This window comes from Lampris incognitus, chromosome 1 (genome assembly GCF_029633865.1).
Source record: "Lampris incognitus isolate fLamInc1 chromosome 1, fLamInc1.hap2, whole genome shotgun sequence".
NCBI lineage: Eukaryota > Metazoa > Chordata > Actinopteri > Lampriformes > Lampridae > Lampris > Lampris incognitus.
In genome coordinates this window covers 147,844,767-147,867,273 of record NC_079211.1, presented here as the reverse complement: position 1 = coordinate 147,867,273, position 22,507 = coordinate 147,844,767, and positions in this window count along the sequence as shown.

Genomic DNA, 22,507 nt, shown 5'->3' with positions numbered 1-22,507 from the left:
CAAATGTCTGCTGACAATCTGTACAAAGTCACATTTTCTGTGTAATGTGTTGAAATGTGTGTAAATCCATGTGTCTTGTATGTAGTGTGGAAACACTGTGTAGCAGGACTTTGACAGAAATGTCAGTCAAGTGTTTGATCCAAACCAGAGACACCAGAGAAGTCATTTAACACCAGAACCACCGGGATGTCACTCCTACCTAAAACCACCATGAGTGGTCCACAATGACCGCCCACGGTTTCTAAACTCTATTCTGTCAAGATAAGTACCAAATTAAGATAGAAATGCATTGCATGTTAGCATGTCTGTTATTAAACTAACTGACACCAAAATTAACATTTTAACAACTATAATACTATTTCCATTTTTAAACCATTTAAACTTCAGAGAGACATAGTCGAACTTGAATAGCAAAGCTGAAAAAATGAAAATATGACCTGAAATACAAAAGGGAAAACACACTGCTATTCTAACAAAGGTAACAAGGCCTATAAAAGGTGAAATGTCAAAACAAAACAATAGAAAATAACTATTGAAACAGTCCTAGACAACGAGCGGGACTTAAAACTACTAGAACGACCGTGGGCGGTCCTTTCGACCGCCGCAGTTTTTAAACTCTATATTCTGTCAAGATAAATACCCAGTTGACATATTAATGCAGTACACATGTTAGTATGTCTGTTTTGAAACTAACTGGCACCCAAATTAACAGTTTAACAACTTTAATACTATTTTCCAAACTATTTAAAATGGCCGCTGTCCAACGCCTGTAAATGCTGCAGCGCGTCGGTGGTTGTCATGGTGCGTCTGAAACGGCGTCTGTAACCAGACGTGTTGGAAATGATCAAAATGTTTAGACTATTTATGTCCACTGGAGGGCGCTAGTGGGTAGGACAGAGCAGTGAACTTCACGAAGGAAACGATGCGACCAACCAACACACCTAATAAATATTGGCATGTCGCGCGCGATCACGCGCAAATTACCAGCCGTCATTTTGACCGTCTACGGTCGTTTTGGGTAGATTTTGTCGTAGCGTGTTTGAGGCGGGAAAATGACTGGCCAGCGTTGCCTCGGCAACACAAACTAAAGTGAGAATCTAAACGGCCCTAATGAGCGTCTTGCTGGTTCTCGTCAGCAGATGTGAACCAGCTGTGCGGCACACACAGTGTTACCACACTAAATACTGCGCCTGTCACTCACAAGAACACTTGGTTCGCTTGGTTCAGCTCGTTTCTTACCTGTCTGGCTGGGCCTCCTCGCTCTAGCGCCCCCTGCCGGACTCCTGATTCTCGTCTGCGGCATTCAGCCTGCGGCGCCTCACCGGGCGGACCCGCTCTTCTTCTCTGGGTTTGCCGCGGTTGCCGCTGAGAAAGGTCTTCGCTCTTCTTCTCTCCCCGTCCACCTCTGTGTCTGCTGCTTCTCTTCTCACTTGCGTCCATCGTGTCAATGTGCAGCTGCGCGGCGGCCGCTCCGCTTTTATTACTTGCCTTCACGTGGAGCTCCGTGATTGGACGAGACTTGTTGGAATCATGGGCGGGGCTTTATGATTGGCGGCTTCTGTCACGTTCTATTTCGTACAGGCGCCGCCCTCTAAGGCTATCGCTAGTGGGTTTTTCCATTCGCGCATGCGTGCAGCACTGAAACGTTTAAGTCGATGTAAGGTAGTAATGTAAATCCGCCACAGGGTGGCACTGTTACGCTGTATGTTCCCCTGGGAATGCCGCAAATGGCGATGTTTGTCCCTCTTGCAACACCGTACCCCTATGTCTTGTCCCGGGCAAAAGGCTACGTTGATCACATGTTTTTTTTTTGTTTCTTCTGCCGGAAGGTGAGCAGTGTTGCTGGCGGTCTGCATTATCATAAAAATATTGATTTATATCCCACATATTGTCTAACTGTTTATTCTGTGGTGTTAATAGACAAGTTTGCTTATAACCTAGTTAACGTTTGATGTCGAACATTGTATTTGGCAAGAGAAATGTGACAAAAAAGTGTTGGCTAGCCTGTTGAGCATTAGCATGGCATATAACGCAGGATGCAGTATCATTTGAGCAGATTATCCATGGTTTTTTTGTTTAATTTTATGGGTAATAAGTGCCTTATTTAATTTATAATGGATGACATTTGCTTTGGTTTTGCCGTAAGGTAGCATTTTGATATGAGATGTGTTTATTTGCACATTTGCACTTTTTATTTTAATTTTATTGAGAAAGAGAAATGTTTTTTTGTTTCTTCTGCCGGAAGCTGTGAGTATGATGAGGCCAGCGGCCAGCTGATAGATGAGAGGTGAAGTGTAAGCGAGTGCCAATAAAGTGTCCAGGTCTCAGCCACGATCCCAAGCCTCCGCCTCCTTCCTTTTCCACGCAAACATCATACCACAAGAAACACAACGCAGAGTCCCAGGGCGTGGAGGGAGACGACGGCCGAACGCAAAGTGCGGGTTACATCATGGTGCCGTGACCCGGATCGTGGTGCTTCGAGATCCAAGGAGATACAGAGACTCGCGTCCTCGCCTTTGCTGCTGCATTGAACTGCGTGACCTTCAGTGACTGGACAGTGTGGTGGACTGAACTACTGTCATCGGCGCTGCAGCATTGGCAAGATACTCACCTCTTCAAATATCCTTTAAAGACTGTTGAAAGCTTGCTATATCCATTTGAGGACTTTTATGATATTTCGATAAACGTAACTGTTATTTGAGTTGTGTAAAAGTGTGCTATGTGAGATCCTGCTATAGGAACACTGTGTTTAACATTATGCTGATATATATCATTCATAATTTTTTGGTTTTGGTTAAGGGTTGTGTATTGACCATCTGATTTTGACTCAAGTTTAATGTGAGTTTTGAGTTGATAATGATTATTGTTTTTTGATATATTTACTGGAAAAAAGGGAGATTTTGCATACACAGCTAAACTTATTCCGTGAACACAGTGAATCATTAATAGTCATCTGTTTTGACACCAACAGTTACACCAGTCATAGTGATTTAGAAAAAAATATATCAAAATGTTCAGTGACTATGCAGATTATCAGTCAAAGCAAGAAGGTGCCTCTGCTGCCACACCGGGTTCCCAACTGCCCCCGATGCCCACAGCCAGCCACAACTGTGACACTCCAGCCCAGACACAACCCCACCTTTCAAGCAAGGGCGTAACAACCACCAGTGCTGCAAATCAACAGCAATCAGTGAGGCCAAAGCTTAATAACTACTTCACTAGCCCCACCACCACCCAACAGCTGATCCTCCCTCAAGACCACCACAGCAGTCAGCAGCCCCCATACCCAGGACTAAGTGCACCACTCACTCCACCACCCCCAATATTGTCACCTTACCCTATTCACTACTCCACTCCAGCTCATGCACCCACCTTGCCAGCCTCTAGAGCTCCAATGCAAGCACCCTCACTATGTTTTGACAGCAGCCCAGCTGCCAAACCAATCCACCGAAACAGCAGGCCAGACTACAGCCTGCCCAGTGCATCCCTTCCAGCTGCACAGATATTAGTGGAACCTAATCCCCCGGCCCAAGCCAGTGTGAACCAGCACACACACCCTTTGCCCATTCACAGCCTCTCGTGCCCCACCTCCACGGAAATGCAAACTGTACAGCGGCCGACCATGACTCACCCAGACACCCCTCCTTACCAAAGCCCTGCTGCCGAGCCTAAACCCCAGGTCTACACTGGTCCTGCATATAATCCCCCTGTGCCCCAGGCCCTCATGCCAAGCTTTCAAATGCCACCAATGATGAACATTATGAGCTACCCCTCTTCTACTGGCCAGATCCTTCAAAGTTTGCAGCATGGATCAATCCCCCAGCTGCATATGTCACAGCCTGCTGCCCTCTACCCCCAAGAGGTGACCACCCCACTAGCAGTGCAACATGTAGCCCCTAACCACACAGCCCCCGCCTCAGACCCTCGAGCTGTCATGTACCACAACACACTCCCACAACACCCTCCACCACACCCATCCACCACCCTGCACAAGCACCCACGTCCGTATGAGCCCCCAATGAATGCTGCCGTCAGAGCCGCAGCCAACACAACCCTTTCACCAGCTGCATATGGTGGGTTCATGCAAACTCATCAGGTGAAAAATGTCCAAATCTTCACTGGCAATCCAGACAGCAAAATACTTGTAGAAGACTGGGTTCGTGATATGCAGTACCTTCTGGAGGCAATCGAGCTCCTCACACACCTCCACTTTCCGACTGTTGTGCGACACCTGAGCGGTGAGGCCAGGAAGCTAGTCCTGAACATACCCCCCCACGACCAGACTCCAGAGAAGGCGTATGAGGTGCTCAGGGCTGAATACAGCGACACACAAGGCTCACTTGATCCACTAGCCGACTTCTATGAGCGCAGCCAGAGGTCCGGAGAGTCTGCCTGCTCTTATGCTATTGCTCTGGAGGCAACACTGAGAGCGGTAGAGGAAAGTCAGAGAGGGGGCAGGCAATTTCCTGATCGTGATAGTAAACTCACTCGAAAGTTTCTAAGAGGGCTTATGGATGAGATGGTGTATGCAAGGATCGCACCAATGAAGCCCAGGCTTTTGAGTTTCCGGGAGCTGCAAGCAGAGCTTAGAAACCTTGCAAAAGAGACTCAGAAGTTCCAGTCACAACACAAGACAAAGAAAGCGCTCGCCCAGGTGCAGGTCACATCAGAATGTGATACCAATATGAGGTCAGAAAGGTCAAAACACACTTCAGAGTGGACAGAGCTTAAAGATATGGTCAAGAAATTAGCTCTTAGCCAAGAAGAACAGATGACCAAGTTGGCTCACCTTGAGTTGAGAATTGCTGCACCTACCCCTGCACCAGCCCCTGCACCCCCACTAAGGCCCCAACCATCTCCCAGAACAGTTACTCAGGGCTCCAGTGTTGTTTGCTACCGGTGTGGGAAGCAAGGGCATATAGCCCGAGTATGTCGAGCGGTGCTCCCAGATCCCAGTCCGCCCTGGACTCACCGACCCCAGCCTGCGACCTCCGCGGAGAGCACCACGCCCCACTCAACGCAGCATTTAAACGCCTAGGGCCTGTGGTAACTGGGGCAAGCATGGGCAAGCAGCAAGACCCCCCACTGCAGGTGAGCGATACTGATGATGGAGTAGAGGACATTCCTATTGTGGGTCCCAGGAATGAGGGTGAGGTGGAAGTCAATGGATTAAAGTGCAGGGCTCTTATTGATTCCGGCTCTCAGGTAACCAGTATTACTCACGGATACTGGTGCAACCACCCTGACCTCCATGGACAGAAACTACGGCCCTCTAAAATACCCATAGCAGGTGCAGCAGGTCAGGATGTGCCTTACTCTGGTGTCCTGCGCATTAAGTTGATAGTGCTGGGGAAGGAGTTCCAGAGTGTGCCGGCTTTTGTTGTCCCTGACTCCGAGTATCGCTCCTCCGTCCCACTGCTTGTGGGAACTAATGTCGTCCGTGCCGCCAGGAGGCACCTCCAAGCAACCTATGGGGAGCAATATCTTCAGCGGGTGAAGGAAAGCCATCCAGAGTGGTACACAGCTTTACTGGAAACTGGCGACACTGAATATACAGGAGCAGACGACATGGTGGGCCCTGCTGTGTACACTGGCCGTAAAATACGCATCCCGGGAGGGAAAGAGATGGACTTAATGTGCAAAATCAAAGCCGGCCCACAAAGAAAGACATACACAGCGCTAATTGAAGGCCACGCCTCCATTCGGCTTCCTCAGGACCTTATGGTCGCCAAAGTTCTTGCAGATGTGAAGAAAGGCTGTGCTCCTGTCAGAGTGATGAACCTGTACCAACAAACTGTCACAATCAAACCACACACACAGCTGGCCAGCGCCTTCCTGGTGGACAGTGTTGTGGATTTTTCAGCCACGGAACAGGGTTGTCATCAAAATGAGGAGAACAAAGAGACATACCGGTGTCTGAACCAAGTTGTGAGCAGTGGTGGGGTGGACATAAGTGAAGCAGCAGTGGAGAACGAGCACCAGCGCGTCCTCCTAAAAGAGCTTGTGGAGAGGAATATGGGGGTGTTCTCACAGCACTCAATGGACTACGGCCACACAAAAACAGTGCAGCACGAAATCCCCCTGGTCGACTCAAAGCCCTTTCGACTCCCGTACCGCAAGAGTCCCCCTTCACAGTGGCAGGATGTGAGGAAGTTGCTGACAGAAATGGAAACAGCAGGGGTTATCAGGCCTAGTAAGAGTCCATATGCTTCGCCGGTAGTGATTGTTACCAAGAAAGATGGATCACTAAGATTATGCATCGATTACCGAAGGCTTAACGCCTGCAGCACAAGAGATGCATTTCCACTGCCCAGAATAGAGGAGGCCCTGGAGGCTCTGGGTCAAGCAAAGTATTTCTCAACACTTGATCTCACATCTGGATACTGGCAGGTAGAGGTGGCGGAGCAGGACAAACACAAAACAGCATTCAGTACTCCCATGGGGCTGTTTGAAGCCAACAGAATGCCTTTCGGCCTTCAAAACGCTCCGTCCACCTTCCAGAGACTCATGACCTGCTGCTTTGGCGATCTGAACTTCACCCATCTCCTGATCTACCTTGATGATCTGATCATATTCTCTAAAACCTTTGATGAGCATCTGGAGAGGCTGCAGCTGGTGTGCGATCGACTGAAGGAGCATGGCTTGAAGTTGAAGCCTTCCAAATGTCAGCTTGTGAGAAAGGAGGTGCACTACTTGGGTCACCTGGTGTCTGCGGAGGGCATCAGGACAGACCCAGAGAAGATCAGCAGAGTCAAGGACTGGGCGAGGCCCACGAATCGTAAAGAGGTGCTTCAGTTCCTGGGATTCACCGGATATTACAGGCGGTTTGTGTGCAGTTACTCCACCTTAGCCGCGCCCCTGTACCGCCTTACCGCTGGTGACCCTAGAAAGAAACGGAGAGGGGGGAAGAAGAGGTTAGTGCCTGACCCGCCCTTTGTCTGGACTGATGAGTGTGAGGAGGCTTTTCAGTCACTGAGAGAAAGATTGACAACTGCTCCAGTGTTAGGCTATCCAGACTACAGCCTACCCTTTCTGCTCCAGACTGACGCCTCGGGGGAGGGGCTTGGTGCTGTATTAGCCCAAGTTCAGGATGGAGTCGAGAGAGTCATAGCTTATGGCAGCAGAGGCTTGAGCCCAGCAGAGACGAGGTATCCTGCACACAAACTAGAGTTCCTCGCTCTGAAATGGGCAGTGACCGACAAGTTCTATGACCATCTATATGGGCGCAAGTTCTCAGTCCAGACAGACAATAACCCCCTCAAGTATGTCATGTCGTCTGCAAAATTGGATGCTACAGGTCAGCGGTGAGTGTCTCGGCTGTCAGCATTTGATTTTGATGTGCAGTATCGAAGGGGAGAGAATAATGCGAACGCTGATGCCCTCTCCCGGCTGTCTAACCAGGTCACCCAAGTCCTGCAAACCTGCCCTCAGCTTGTATCAGCCAAAGTACAAAGGTGTGTAGAGGAACAATCTCCCCAACAACTGGAAAGCTCCGCTTCAGAGGGACCTGAGCATCAAGAACCTCTGTCACACACGCTCGGTGAATCCTATCAAGATGTGGGGATGGACTCTCTACCTGCATTGACAAAACAGGAGATTCGTGCAGGGCAAAAAGAGGATGCTGTAATCGGTCCCGTTTTGCACTTTAAAAGTGTGAACCAAAAACCGAGCCGCAGCGAGAGGATTGGTGGTGGCAGGCAGGTTTGCCTTCTCTTAAAAGAGTGGCGGAGGTTATTAGTAAGGGATGGAATAATGTATCGTCAGGTCCAAGACTGTCAAAGGGGAGTAGTAGAGCAGCTGGTACTACCAGAGAGATTTCACACATCCGTCAAGACTGCACTTCATCATGACTCAGGGCATTTAGGGTTTGAGAGAACGCTGCAGATGATAAGGGAGAGATTTTACTGGCCTAAGATGTTCCAGGAAATCAAGGCTTGGTGTGAGCAGTGCGAAAGGTGCTGCCTCAGAAAGACTCCAACTGCAGGCCTCAGGGCTCCCCTGGTCAGTATTCACAGCAGCGCTCCTATGGAACTTGTGTGTGTACACTTTCTGACTCTGGAGAAATCAAAGGGAGGCATAGAAAATGTGCTTATTGTCACTGACCACTTCTCCCGGTACGCCCAGGCCTATCCCACTAAAGACCAAAAAGCCTGTACAGTGGCGAAGGTACTGTGGAAGAACTTTTTCTGTCGGTTTGGATTCCCAGCAAAACTACATGCAGACCAGGGGCGTAATTTTGAAAGTGCTGTGGTGAAAGAGCTGTGTCAGTGTACTGGTGTCACTAAGACACACACAACCCCCTATCACCCCCAGGGTAACGGCACCACCGAAAGGTTCAACCTGACTCTCATGGACATGCTGGGGACACTAGAGCCTCACCTGAAACCCCGCTGGCATGAGTATGTGGATGCAATGACACATGCGTATAACTGCACCAAACATGACTCTACTGGGTACCCACCGTATTACCTAATGTTTGGTAGACATCCACGACTCCCAGTCGACCTGATTTTTGGGCTTTCTACCACCAAAGAGCCATGTGAGTATAGTGAATATGTCCAGACCCTGCATGACTGTCTGTCGGAAGCTTATACTCAGGCTAACCAGGCCTCGCGACATGCAAAAGAGCAGCAGAAAAGGTACTATGATCAAAAGGCAAAGAGTCAAGGTTTCAGCCCAGGGGACAGAGTCTTGGTCAAAATATGTCATGTGGAGGGACGGCAGAAACTGGGAGAAAGATGGGAGTCACGCCCATACATTGTGGTGAAGAAACAACCCTGTATACCTGTGTATGTGGTCCGAACAGAGGATGGTGAAAAAGAGAGAGTGGTTCACCGCAACCTTCTTACACAGTGTATGTGTCTTCCGGTGGAGCGGGCTGGTGCAGCAACAAGTGCAGGAGTTGAGTCTGACACGGGGGACAGGGAGGTGGATGGCATGGAGGTAATGGGGGAGGAAACCGAAAAAGTGGTCAAGGGGGGGAAGAGGACATAAATGTCAGTGACACCAACGCACTTGATGGCCCCAGCCTGAGGAGGAACCCACAGAGAACTCGACGTCCCCCAAAGAAACTGTCTTACGAGTCACAGGTGGTGAGATCAAAAGAGGAACAGCAGAAGATAGAGAGGGGCTGGACATTGTGGCAGAGGGCCATAGCAGAGAGAGTAGCCGGGCACGTATAATCCACGGAAAAAACAAACAAGTTTTATTAATGGTTTATTTACTTTGATTGCATTTACACATCTACATTTCATATGCAACTCATGGTATTAATACGTCACTTTCAGTGTGATCTGTTTTAATGTTTATGCTCATAAGTTTTATTTGTTTTGTTTTGTTTGGTCTGATGGCTGGGACGCCATCAATTATAGAAGGGGTAGATGTAAGGTAGTAATGTAAATCCGCCACAGGGTGGCACTGTTACGCTGTATGTTCCCCTGGGAATGCCGCAAATGGCGATGTTTGTCCCTCTTGCAACACCGTACCCCTATGTCTTGTCCCGGGCAAAAGGCTACGTTGATCACATGTTTTATTTTGTTTCTTCTGCCGGAAGGTGAGCAGTGTTACTGGCGGTCTGCATTATCATAAAAATATTGATTTATATCCCACATGTTGTCTGTTTATTCTGTGGTGTTAATAGACAAGTTTGCTTATAACCTAGTTAAAGTTTGATGTCGAACATTGTATTTGGCAAGAGAAATGTGGCAAAAAGTGTTGGCTAGCCTGTTGAGCATTAGCATGGCATATAACGCAGGATGCAGTATCATTTGAGCAGATTATCCATGGTTTTTTTGTTTAATTTTATGGGCAATAAGTGCCTTATTTAATTTATAATGGATGACATTTGCTTTGGTTTTGCCGTAAGGTAGCATTTTGATATGAGATGTGTTTATTTGCACATTTGCACTTTTTATTTTAATTTTATTGAGAAAGAGAATGTTTTGTTGTTTCTTCTGCCGGAAGCTGAGTATGATGAGGCCAGCGGCCAGCTGATTGATGAGAGGTGAAGTGTAAGCGAGTGCCAATCAAGTGTCCAGGTCTCAGCCACGATCCCAAGCCTCCGCCTCCTTCCTTTTCCACGCAAACATCATACTACAACAAACACAACGCAGAGTCCCAGGGCGTGTAGGGAGACGACGGCCGAACGCAAAGTGCGGGTTACATTTACTTACTCGAAACAATCGAAAGATAACGTTATTTTTTTTAATTCATGAATATCACGGTTACCTTTCTTTTTTCCATAAAACGCGCTTACTTAGATGGCAGCCTTTTTGACGATAGTCTTCTTCTTCTGCTTCTTTTACTTCTTCGTTTGGTTTTTGTCGGTCGGCAAACAACGAAATGGTGCATTACCGCCACCAACTGGTATGTCGTGTGGATCAGTGTCTATTATTTACGTTATCCCCCCACCCAAAAAAACCTTGAAATCGTCTTAATTAAATTAGTTACTCTAAGAAACTGAAACAAGACGTTATAACACTCGGTTTAGTTCTACTATTGAATATCTACTGAATCAAACTGTGTTTTTATTTTTCTGAGATTTTGAGTCAGATGCCTTCTTTCTGCCTCATATTTCTGACAATATATTGTAATAAACAAGCCCGATATGGGCTTTGTCAGAGACCTAAAAGACACACAACACCAGTCGAGGAATATGGAAAAGTAGACAAACCTTTATTTCATCACAAATTATATTAAAAGCCTACAGAGTTGAACAGGTAGGCCTGAGGACCGGCGACTACTCACAGGTAAGTAAAGTCTGTTCACTGTAGTACAAACCACGCACATGGAATAGGGCACACTTTAAGATCAGGCACGGCACGCATGAATGCAAACACCCCACCCTTTACGGTCCGCGCGCTGGAGACACTGCGCACGGGGGATGAAACACTAGGCTACACCTCCACCCAAGGAGCAAACGGGGGCTATAACGCCTGCTCAGACACTGCAAATAAGACATTAAACGTCCCCACCACCACCCGGGTAACTTGAGCCGCCCACTAGCCCTCTGCTCCTCTGTAAAAAGCCGGCACAATAAAACTCACCAGTGAATCCATATATAAAACCTAGTACAACAGGAATAGGGAAATAGCAAGAGTTAAAACGTAGCTCGCTCGGCTGGCGAGACCCTCCCCCAGGGTCTGAGCTTTATTGGCACCGTCCGACAGCCGGGGAAACAATCGCGTTCAGTCGGCGGTACAGGCAGCGGGCGGCGGCGTGCCGACCACTGGAACCCGGGCTGGAGAGCGAAGGTCCGCGAAGACACTCCTAAGCGTTCCCGGCCCTCTCTAACTAAAGGAGGCATCTAGCCTCCCCTCCGGATCTGGAACAGCTCCCCTACCTTTCTGTCTTCAGCGCCGGCAATACTATAAACTGCGAACGCCGCCTCCCCCCAATGAGTGTATTCGCAAACCAACCAAGTCAGCTCTCTCCAGCAACCCCGAGGGACTGCTTAGCCCTCTCTTTTAACTTGCGTCTCCTCCAGTCTAGTTGCGCGGCTGCAAGCAATCACTTCATTAAGGAGCCACGTCTCATGTCAATCACCTCCCGCCGCAGGTTTACTACACTATTAACACGAAAACTCAACACGGAAAATCTTAACACTAGAACCCTTAACAGTAACAATGCTCAACACTAGAGCTTTTAACACTAGAACTTTTTACACTAGAACTCTTAACATGAAAAATCTTAACGCTAGAACCCTTAACAGTAACAATGCTCAACACTAGAGCTTTTAACACTAGAACTATTTACACTAAAACTCTTAACATGAAAAATCTTAACAGTAGAACTCTTAACAGTAACAATGCTCAACACTAGAGCTTTTAACACTAACTTTTTACACTAGAACTCTTAACATGAAAAATCTTAACGCTAGAACCCTTAACAGTAACAATGCTCAACACTAGAGCTTTTAACACTAGAACTATTTACACTAAAACTCTAAACATGAAAAAATCTTAACAGTAGAACCCTTAACAGTAACAATGCTCAACACTAGAGCTTTTAACACTAGAACTATTTACACTATTTACAGTAGAACTCTTAACATGAAAAATCTTAACAGTTTGAAACTACATACGAATTAACTATTTGAAAAAACCCTTACTTTCTTGGTAAAGAAAGAAAGAAAGAAGTTCTTCGTTTTCTTGGGCATCTTCTTGCCTTCTGTCTCCTTCTCAAACAGCCTTTTCTTCTCCTGCTTCTCTCTCTTGGCCAACAGTTTCTGCTCCTTCTTCTCTTTCTTTGCTGACTCCTTGTCCTCCCGACTCTTGCGTGCCTTTGTTGTTGAGGCCAGCGAGTCGGTACCTGGGACCTGCGAGGGCTCCTCCTTCAGGCTAAGAAGAGCAGTCCATTTCAGCTCTGCCTCCTCTTTGCTCTGTTTTAGCAGCTGAACTTCTTCTTGAGCCTGAAGCAGGAGCAGCTTAGTCTCTTTGTTTTCTTCTAGGATACAAGCTTTCTCCTTCTGCCACTGCTCAAGATTACACCTAAACTCCTGCTCGACTTGACTGAGGGCGGCCGTGATCATTTGCTCACTTTCCTCCTTCTGTTGTGAAAGCTCCAAGGTGAAGCGCTTGTTCAGCGCTATCTGCACTTCCACATTCTCTTCAGCGAGCCTTCTTTCAAAGTCCTTCTCTTTACGGAGCCCTTCTGTTTGCAGGAAGTTTAACTGCTGCAGAAGTGAGTCTTGGTCCTTGAGGAGAACTTCTTTTTCCTTCTCACAGGTCTTAAGGCATGTCTCCTTATCATAGAGTGCTTCCTTCAACATTTTAGCATTGACAAGAGACTCTTCTTTGAGAATCTTGTTCATTTTCTCAAGTTCCTCATTGTCTTGGAGGAGAGACTCCCTCTCCCTCTGCCAATTGTTGTGGCTGACCTCCCTCTCTTTGAGAGTCCTCTGCAAGTGCAAGGTCTTGTTTTGGAGCTCCTTCAGGAGCGTAGACAAGTCCTCCACCCGGCTTTTCAGAAGAGCGACTTCATCTGGTTTCCTGACATCGTTGCTCCTCCTCTTGTCTGCCTCCGTAACAGCTGAGGGTCTCTCCCTCCTGTTGTCTTCGTGCTCCCCTCTATAAACATACTGCAAAATAGAGTAAAAAAAAAAAGTTGAGGTTCCTTAAAACTTTTCTGGAATCTGATTTCAGCCAACTGAAGGAATCTAAATGTATTGAGTGCGCATTGCTTCAGAATACAAACTTGTCAACATTACAGAGTTACTTTTTGGGTACTTGTCAGACTCCAAAGAGTTAACTCCAATGAGTTAGTTCATATATAATTAGCTCATTCCTTTGAATGGCAGTTTCTGACATGTCAATAAGACACTGAGGTCACATGAATCCAAACCCCTACGGAAGACATCAGGTAATTCTATGTAACCCACCCTATAACTATAGTAGAAACGCTGCACTTGCTTTTAATTACCTCCATTATTTTAATTACTTTATACAGCTTTAAGATTGGGGATTATTTTCAACATTTATTTTTTTTATGTTCCACAACTTGTTCCAATAATAAAAACTGAATTTTGATTTATGTGGAGTCCATTTCTTGACAGCTCATATAAAACCAGAAAATGCAGATCCTCAGAAAGTGCATGTGAATGCTGACAGCTGAAAGAAATTGCTGAAACAATGCTGACAATTGCTGCAAAAACAGCTGAATTGTAAAAGTAAAACAAGGACGATGAAAGCTGAAGGAAATTGCTGAAATAACGCTGAAAATTGCTGGGAAGAAATCATGCACGCTGAAGTGTAGTAGTGGCAGTTGGAAGCTGAATATGCTGAAATCTTAACTGGAAGCTGGAACATATTCGCCTACAGGCAGAATTGGGAGCTGAAGTGCATTACTAAAAGAAAAGCTGGAGCGTATCAGCTGAAGGATCAGAGTTGAAAAAAACGTATATGAAAATCTGAAACTAAATTGAAAATTAAATGAAAAAAATTATATACTGCCAAAGCTGGAAGTAGAACTGAGATACCTTGAAACTTTGTAAATGGAATTTCTTTATATTAATATCACACATATGAAGTGTATCATGAAACAGATGGTTTGATTTTTTTTACGTTGTACCAGTGTGTGTGTGTGTGTGTGTTGTGTGTGTGGAATCAGCAAGAAGAACCAACTGAACGTGACTGCCAAATGTCTGCTGACAATCTGTACAAAGTCACATTTTCTGTGTTGAAATGTGTGTAAATCCACGTGTCTTGTATGTAGTGTGGAAACACTGTGTAGCAGGACTTTGACAGAAATGTCAGTCAAGTGTTTGATCCAAACCAGAGACACCAGAGAAGTCATTTACCACCAGAACCACCGGGATGTCACTCCTACCTAAAACCACCATGAGTGGTCCACAATGACCGCCCACGGTTTCTAAACTCTATTCTGTCAAGATAAGTACCAAGTTAAGATAGAAATGCATTGCATGTTAGCATGTTTGTTATTAAACTAACTGACACCAAAATTAACATGTTAACAACTATAATACTATTTCCATTTTTAAACCATTTAAACTTCAGAGAGACATAGTCGAACTTGAATAGCAAAGCTGAGAAAGTGAAAATATCACCTGAAATACAAAAGGGAAAACACACTGCTATTCTAACAAAGGTAACAAGGCCTATAAAAGGTGAAATGTCAAAACAAAACAATAGAAAATAACTATTGAAACAGTCCTAGACAACGAGCGGCACTTAAAACTACTAGAACGACCGTGGGCAGTCCTTTCGACCGCCGCAGTTTTTAAACTCTATATTCTGTCAAGATAAATACCCAGTTGACATATTAATGCAGTACATATGTTAGTATGTCTGTTTTGAAACTAACTGGCACCAAAATTAACAGTTTAACAACTTTAATACTATTTTCCAAACTATTTAAAGTGGCCGCTGTCCAACGCCTGTAAATGCTGCAGCGCGTCGGTGGTTGTCATGGTGCGTCTGAAACGGCGTCTGTAACCAGACGTGTTGGAAATGATCAAAAGTTTAGACTATTTGTGTCCACTGGAGGGCGCTAGAGGGTAGGACAGAGCAGTTAACTTCACGAAGGAAACGATGCGACCAACCAACACGCCTAATAAATAGTGGCATGACGCGCGCGATCACGCGCAAGTTACCAGCCGTCATTTTGACCGTCTACGGTCGTTTTGGGTAGATTTTGTCGTAACGTTTTTGAGGCGGGAAAATGACTGGCCAGCGTTGCCTCGGCAACACAAACTAAAGTGAGAATCTAAACGGCCCTAATGAGCGTCTTGCTGGTTCTAGTCAGCAGATGTGAACCAGCTGTGCGGCACACACAGTGTTACCACACTAAATACTGCGCCTGTCACTCACAAGAACACTTGGTTCGCTTGGTTCAGCTCGTTTCTTACCTGTCTGGCTGGGCCTCCTCGCTCTAGCGCCCCCTGCCGGACTCCTGTTTCTCGTCTGCGGCATTCAGCCTGCGGCGCCTCACCGGGCGGACCCGCTCTTCTTCTCTGGGTTTGCCGCGGTTGCCGCTGAGAAAGGTCTTCGCTCTTCTTCTCTCCCCGTCCACCTCTGTGTCTGCTGCTTCTCTTCTCACTTGCGTCCATCGTGGCAATGTGCAGCTGCGCGGCGGCCGCTCCGCTTTTATTACTTGCCTTCCACGTGGAGCTCCGTGATTGGACGAGACTTGTTGGAATCATGGGCGGGGTTTTATGATTGGCGGCTTCTGTCACGTTCTATTTCGTACAGGCGCCGCCCTCTAAGGCTATCGCTAGTGGGTTTATCCCTTCGCGCATGCGTGCAGCACCGAAATGTTTAAATCAACGTTCACCTACCTGTGGGCCCCACTTACGTCCGCCACCCGTCTATATAAACACAGCAGGCCGTACAAACGGCTCCCCTGTTTGTCTTCAGCAGTATGTGCAAACACTGAAGAGAAGAAATGTCTTCAGAGAATTAGATGGACGGCGGTGTAATGAGCGGAGCACTGAGTGCTGCCAGCATTACACGAAAGATGGCGTAAAGGCTATAGTCAAATTGAAGGGATAGACTATAGTGAGACCTTTTCCCCAACCGCTGATATGACCTCTGTACGCAGTTTAATGCAGGTTGCTGCACAATATGGTTTGGAGCTGCACCAAATTGATGTAAAAACTGCATATTTACATGCTCCCATTGACTGTGAGCTATACATGGAACAGCCACAAGGTTTTGAGGTTAAGTCTCTAGCTGGTGAGAGACTAGTCTGTAGGCTCAACAAGTCACTCTATGGCCTGAAACAGTCAGGACGAAACTGGAATAAAATGCTGCATGATTTCCTTTGCCAAAATGGTTTTGTTCAGAACCCAGCTGACCACTGTGTTTACAGCAAACAAACTGGGAGTGAGAGAATCATTTTGATTATCTGGGTCGATGATCTTCTTATTGCAGCGAGTGACAGTCAAACCCTCAGGAATGTGAAAGAGCTATTGGGAGACCAATTCAAGATGAAAGATCTTGGTAAACTAAAACATTTCCTTGGTATTGACTTTACACAGGGAGATGGTGAAATAAAGATGAACCACAAGAGGTATATCACAAAAATCCTGGAAAGGTTTGACATGACTCACTGCAGACCAAGATCGACCCCATGTGAGAACAAACTGGAATTTGATGATGAAGGTAACCCTGTTGATTCGAGGAGGTACCGAGAAATGGTTGGCAGTTTGATCTATGTAATGACAAGTACTAGACCAGACCTTAGCTTCATTGTAAGTAAACTGTCACAACACCTGTCTGACCCAAGAGAGCAGCATCGGGTAGCTGCAAAGCATGTGCTCAGATATTTGAAGGGAACTGTTAACCATGAATTGTGTTACAAGAGAAGTGATGTGAACCTTAACCTTATTGCATTCAGTGATGCGGACTGGGCCGCAGACCAGAATGACAGAAGTAGTATTAGTGGTTATTGTTTTTGCCTCTCTGAAACGGGTCCTGTTATCTCTTGGAAGTCTAAGAAACAACCCACTGTTCCTTTATCCACATGTGAAGCCGAGTACGTGGCTTTGGCGGCTACTACACAGGAGAGTATGTATCTTGTTCAACTGTTGAATGGGATGGATATGGGGTGTGATTATACACCAGTGACTATCCATGAGGATAACCAGGGTGCCATTGCTCTGTCCAAGAATCCTGTATGTCGTCAAAGGTGTAAACATGTTGACATCAAATATTTTGTTAGGTCTGCACTTAGTGATGGAAGGATAACTATTGAGTATTGCCCCACATCAGACATGGTTGCAGATATGTTGACTAAACCTGTAACTAAAGCTCTGCTTGACAAGTTTCTTTTGTTTTTGTTATGTAAGATGTTTTTATTTTCTTTGCTAGATGTACCTGACAACTGCATACTGTAATCAGCCTAAGAGCAAGTGGGGGTGTTGAACACCGATGAACACTGTGTCTTGAATGCCCTTATGCTGACGTCACTGTACAGAGGGGGGCGGGTGATTACTCTACAGGTGCTGCTAATTATGCTTTTCAATAAATAAACGGCCGGTTGCCCTTGTTTGGCATTCCGGTGAGACCAGGGATCCGATGGCTACCGTGTATCAGTTTGTCCCCGTTAACAGTGCTTTCTGCTAGCTATGTGTTACCTACACAGTCCTGATGGCAGCTGCAACAATCCGCCACCAGCTGGTATCTCGTGTGGATCAGTGTCTATTATTTAGGTTATCCCCCCCCAAAAAATACCCCTCAAATCTTCTTAATTAAATTAGTTACTCCACGAAACTGAGACAAGAAGTTATAACACTGAGTTTAGTTCTGTTATTTAACGTCTACTTAATCAAATCGTATTTTTATTTTTCTGAGATTTTGAATCAGATGCCTTCTTTCTGCCTCATATTTCTTACAATATATTGTAATAAACAAGCCCGATATGGGCTTTGTCAGAGACCTAAAAGACACACAACCCCAGTCGAGGAATATGGAAAAGTAGATAAACCTTTATTTCATCACAAATTATACTAAAAGGCATACAGAGTTGAACAGATAGGCCTGAGGACCGGCGACTACTCACAGGTAAGTAAAGTCTGTTCACTGTAGTACAAACCACGCACATGGAATAGGGCACACTTTAAGATCAGGCACGGTGCGCCTGAATGCAAACACCCCACCCTTTACGCTCCGCCCGCTGGAGACACTGCACACGGGGGATGAAACACTAGGCTACACCTCCACCCAAGGAGCAAACGGGGCTATAACGCCTGCTCAGACACTGCAAATAAGACAGTAAACGTCCTCACCACCCGGGTAACTTGAGCCACCCACTAGCCCTCTGCTCCTCTGTAAAAAGCCGGCACAATAAAACTCACCAGTGAATCCATATATAAAACTTAGTACAACAGGAATAGGGAAATAGCAAGAGTTAAAACTTAGCTCGCTCGGCTGGCGAGACCCTCCCCCAGGGTCTCAGCTTTATGGGCACCGTCCGACAGCCGGGGAAACAATCGCGTTCAGTCGGCGGTACAGTCAGCGGGCGGCGGCGTGCCGACCACTGGAACCCGGGCTGGAGAGCGGAGGTCCGCGGAAACACTCTTAAGCGTTCCCGGCCCTCTCTAACTAAAGGAGGCACCTAGCCTCCCCTCCTGATCTGGAACAGCTCCCCTACCTTTCTGTCTTCAGCGCCGGCAATACTATAAACTGCGAACGCCGCCTCCCCCCAATGAGTGTATTCGCAAACCAACCAAGTCAGCTCTCTCCAACAACCCCGAGGGACAGCTTAGCCCTCTCTTTTAACTTGCGCCTCCTCCAGTCTAGTTGCGCGGCTGCAAGCAATCACTTCATTAAGGAGCCAAGTCTCATGTCAATCACCTCCCGCCGCAGGTTTACTACACTATTAACACGAAAACTCAACACGGAAAATCTTAACACTAGAACTCTTAACATGAAAAAATCTTAACGCTAGAACCCTTAACAGTAACAATGCTCAACACTAGAGCTTTTAACACTAGAACTATCTACACTAGAACTCTTAACATGAAAATCTTAGCAGTAATAATGCTCAACACTAGAGCTTTTAACACTAGAACTATTTACACTAAAACTCTTAACATGAAAAATCTTAACAGTAGAACCCTTAACAGTAACAATGCTCAACACTAGAGCTTTTAACACTAGAACGATTTACACTAGAACTCTTAACATGAAAAATCTTAACAGTAGAACTCTTAACAGTAACAATGCTCAACACTAGAGCTTTTAACACTAGAACTATTTACAGTAGAACTCTTAACATGAAAAATCTTAACAGTAGAACCCTTAACAGTAATAATGCTCAACACTAGAGCTTTTAACACTAGAACTATTTACACTAAAACTCTTAACATGAAAAATCTTAACAGTAGAACTCTTAACAGTAACAATGCTCAACACTAGAGCTTTTAACACTAGAACTATTTACACTATTTACAGTAGAACTCAACATGAAAAATCTTAACAGTTTGAAACTACATACGAATTAACCATTTGAAAAAACCCTTACTTTCTTGGTAAAGAAAGAAAGAAAGAAGTTCTTCGGTTGCTTGGGCATCTTCTTGCCTTCTGTCTCCTTCTCAAACAGCCTTTTCTTCTCCTGCTTCTCTCTCTTGGCCAACAGTTTCTGCTCCTTCTGCTCTTTCCTTGATGACTCCTTGTCCTCCCGACTCTTGCGTGCCTTTGTTGTTGAGGCCAGCGAGTCGGTACCTGGGACCTGCGAGGGCTCCTCCTTCAGGCTAAGAAGAGCAGTCCATTTCAGCTCTGCCTCCTCCTTGCTCTGTTTTAGCAGCTGAACTTCTTCTTGAGCCTGAAGCAGGAGCAGCTTAGTCTCTTTGTTCTCTTCTAGGATACAAGCTTTCTCCTTCTGCCACTGCTCAAGATTACACCTTAACTCCTGCTCGACTTGACTGAGGACAGCCGTGATCCTTTGCTCACTTTCCTCCATCTGTTGTGAAAGCTCCAAGGTGAAGAGCTTGTTCAGCGCTATCTGTACTTCCACATTCTCTTCAGCTAGCCTTCTTTCAAAGTCCTTCTCTTTACGGAGCCCTTCTGTTTGCAGGAAGTTTAACTGCTGCAGAAGTGAATCTTGGTCCTTGAGGAGACCTTTTTCCTTCTCACAGGTCTTAAGGCATGTCTCCTTATCATCGAGTGCTTCCTTCAACATTTTAGCATTGACAAGAGACTCTTCTTTGAGAATCTGGTTCATTTTCTCAAGTTCCTCATTGTCTTGGAGGAGAGACTCCCTCTCCTTCTGCCAATTGTTGTGGCTGACCTCCCTCTCTTTGAGAGTCCTCTGCAAGTGCAAGGTCTTGTTTTGGAGCTCCTTCAGGAGCGTAGACAAGTCCTCCACCCGGCTTTTCAGAAGAGCGACTTCATCTGGTTTCCTGACATTGTTGCTCCTCCTCTTGTCTGCCTCCGTAACAGTTGAGGATCTCTCCCTCCTGTTGTCTTCGTGCTCCCCTCTATAAACATACTGCAAAATAGAGTAAAACAAAAGTTGAGGTTAGTTAAAACTTTTTTGGAATCTGATTTCAGCCAACTGAAGGAATCTAAATGTATTGAGTGCGCATTGCTTCAGAATACAAACTTGTCAACATTAAAGAGTTACTTTTTGGGTACTTGTAAGACTCCAAAGAGTTAACTCAAATGAGTTAGTTCATATATAATTAGCTCATTCCTTTGAATGGCAGTTTCTGACATGTCAATATGACACTGAGGTCACATGAATCCAAACCCCTACGGAAGACATCAGGTAATTCTATGTAACCCACCCTATAACTATAATAGAAACGCTGCACTTGCTTTTAATTACCTCCATTATTTTAATTACTTTATACAACTTTAAGATCGGGGATTATTTTCAACATTTATATTTTCTATGTTCCACAACTTGTTCCAATAATAAAAACTGAATTTTGATTTATGTGGAGTCCATTTCTTAACAGCTCATATAAAACCAAAAAATGCAGATCCTGCAGAAAATGCATGTGAATGCTGATAGCTGAAAGAAATTGCTGAAGGAATGCTGACAATTGCTGCAAAAACAGCTGAATTGTAAAAGTAAAACTAGGACGCTGAAAGCTGAAGGAAATTGCTGAAATAATGCTGAAAATTGCTGGGGAAAAAATCATGCACGCTGAAGTGTAGTAGTGGCAGTTGGAAGCTGAAGTCAGTATCTAATGAAGCTGAATATGCTGTAATCTTAACTGGAAGCTGGAACATATTCGCCTACAGGCAGAATTGGGAGCTGAAGTGCATTACTAAAAGAAAAGCTGGAGCGTATCAGCTGAAGGATCAGAGTTGAAAAAAACTTATATGAAAATCTGAAACTAAATTGTATATGAAATGAAAAAATTATATACTGCCAAAGCTGGAAGTAGAACTGAAATACCTTGAAACTTTGTAAATGGAATTTCTTTATATTAATATCACACAGATGAAGTGTATCATGACACAGATGGTTTGATTTTTTTTACGTTGTACCAGTGTGTGTGTGTGTGTGTGTGTGTGTGTGTGTGTGTGTGTGTGTGTGTGTGGAATCAGCAAGAAGAACCAACTGAACGTGACTGCCAAATGTCTGCTGACAATCTGTACAAAGTCACATTTTCTGTTAAATGTGTTGAAATGTGTGTAAATCCATGTGTCTTGTATGTAGTGTGGAAACACTGTAGCAGGACTTTGACAGAAATGTCAGTCAAGTGTTTGATCCAAACCAGAGACACCAGAGAAGTCATTTAACACCAGAACCACCGGGATGTCACTCCTACCTAAAACCACCATGAGTGGTCCACAATGACCGCCCACGGTTTCTAAACTCTATTCTGTCAAGATAAGTACCAAATTAAGATAGAAATGCATTGCATGTTAGCATGTCTGCTATTAAACTAACTGACACCAAAATTAACATTTTAACAACTATAATACTATTTCCATTTTTAAACCATTTAAACTTCAGAGAGACATAGTCGAACTTGAATAGCAAAGCTGAGAAAGTTAAAATATGACCTGAAATACAAAAGGGAAAACACACTGCTATTCTAACAAAGGTAACAAGGCCTATAAAAGGTGAAATGTCAAAACAAAACAATAGAAAATAACTATTGAAACAGTCCTAGACAACGAGCGGGACTTAAAACTACTAGAACGACCGTGGGCAGTCCTTTCGACCGCCGCAGTTTTTAAACTCTATATTCTGTCAAGATAAATACCCAGTTGACATATTAATGCAGTACATATGTTAGTATGTCTGTTTTGAAACTAACTGGCACCAAAATTAACAGTTTAACAACTTTAATACTATTTTCCAAACTATTTAAAATGGCCGCTGTCCAACGCCTGTAAATGCTGCAGCGCGTCGGTGGTTGTCATGGTGCGTCTGAAAAGGCGTCAAAAGTTTAGACAATTTGTGTCCACTGGAGGGCGCTAGTGTGTAGGACAGAGCAGTGAACTTCACGAAGGAAACGATGCGACCAACCAACACGCCTAATGAATAGTGGCATGACGCGCGCGATCACGCGCAAATTACCAGCCGT